General features: G+C 38.8%; 1 pseudogene; it reads left to right on the top strand.

The window, feature by feature from the left end:
• The first annotated feature begins 248 nt into the window (after positions 1-248).
• LOC149264828 (transcription factor MYB3 pseudogene) lies at positions 249-1,407 on the top strand (annotated as a pseudogene).
• Positions 1,408-1,654: the final 247 nt, after the last annotated feature.

Here is a 1,654-nt window from a genome sequence, read left to right as displayed (position 1 = left end):
TTTTTTGTTGTCGTCGTCTACGAGAGGTTATAGTCTTTGATTTTGGCTCTTGTAAGAACATCTGTGACAGATGTGCCCTTCGAAATCATAAATTATAATGGTCACATGACAATTATTTTCCAAACAATTGAGCAGCAGAATCTAATTGTTTCTATATATATACTCAAGCCAAGGGGCCAGTGCCATATCTGTTTGTTCCCAGCAGGGGAGATCGTCAGCGGTGGAGTTACAGTAAACGAATATCCACAATGGGTAGATCTCCTTGCTGCTCAAATCAAGGGTTCAACCGCGGGGCCTGGACCAAGAAGGAAGATACGATTCTGTCTGATTACATTCGAATTCACGGCGATGGTGGATGGAGAAATCTTCCCCAAAAAGCAGGTAAATTTGACTATATCTCTTATTATTTCTCTAGCGAATCTAAGTGAATGTCTTACTCTTTAAGTTCTCATTAGGGTTAAGGAATGTAAACCTTAATAAATATTGAAAAAAATTGGTTTTACAGGTCTTATGAGGTGTGCAAAGAGTTGTAGGATTCGGTGGTTGAACTATCTTCGTCCCGGCATTAAACGTGGAAACATTTCCTATGATGAAGAGGAACTCATTATTCGGATGCACCGTCTTCTCGGCAATCGGTATGTCCACGATGATTGAACACCATCTATTTACTCACCAGTAGTTATTGATTCCTTCTGTCGGGGTCTCCAAAGTTTCGAATTATTAGTAGCAGAGTGAGAGATTGATGCAATAAGTACAACACAAGTGTCTTTATATGTGTTTGCCTGCAGGTGGTCGCTGATAGCAGGACGACTGCCTGGTCGGACAGACAATGAAATCAAGAACTACTGGAACACCCATCTACGCAAGAAGCTGCGGTCAATGAACGAGTCCCAACCCAATTCAAGTACTCAAAATGTGAAGATGAGATCAAAATCTCCTTCTCTCCTACAAAATCATGTATTCAAAACCCCTCCCCTCAAAATAACAACGGCGATGAAACAAGCTGAAATGGCACGACCAAATGGTTGCAATAATCGTAGTTCAGATGAAGGTTTCAAATTATGTAAGGTTGCAGAAAATAAGAATTTCTCGAAGTCCCCCTGCGACATAATTGTGAATGATTCCACCAGAGAGGACGTTATTCTCCTTCAAACAGAAATGGAAAGCTTTACCTGTTCTAGCTGGCCGGAGCAGCCGTCTCCATTTTCCGATCGATTTGTAGAAGATGCGACTACTTTAACGGACAGTTTGTCATATTTAAAAAAAGTATCGACTCCCCACTGGAATCTAATTTTTTCTCCATCCGACCGTTCACTGGACTTTGGTTTAGAAGAGTTCTACATGGGACCGGCTACAATAGCCGAGGAGATGATTGAGTTTGAAGATATATCTTCTGATCAGAGCTAGTTATCAACGAATAGAAGAATTTTTTGATAACAGTACACAACACAAAGAATGGATTAAAGCTAACACTCCTGAGAAGTGATGCAGTCAATTTGAAAGTTTATTAAATTAGTATAAATTTTAGTGTAATGGTAATGTTCTTCAAAAATATTTGAAGAAATTTTGTTGTTATTTTTATTTTTTTTCATTTATATAAAAGTTGGTTCCATAGACTTGTTACAATGGAGATATGTAATTAATGCTGCTCTTT

The sequence above is a fragment of the Pinus tabuliformis genome, chromosome 6 (genome assembly GCF_031772625.1).
Source record: "Pinus tabuliformis cultivar Carrire ecotype Pingquan chromosome 6, CPIR1, whole genome shotgun sequence".
In the NCBI taxonomy this organism is placed as follows: domain Eukaryota; kingdom Viridiplantae; phylum Streptophyta; class Pinopsida; order Pinales; family Pinaceae; genus Pinus; species Pinus tabuliformis.
This window is presented reverse-complemented; position numbering and strand designations above follow the sequence as displayed.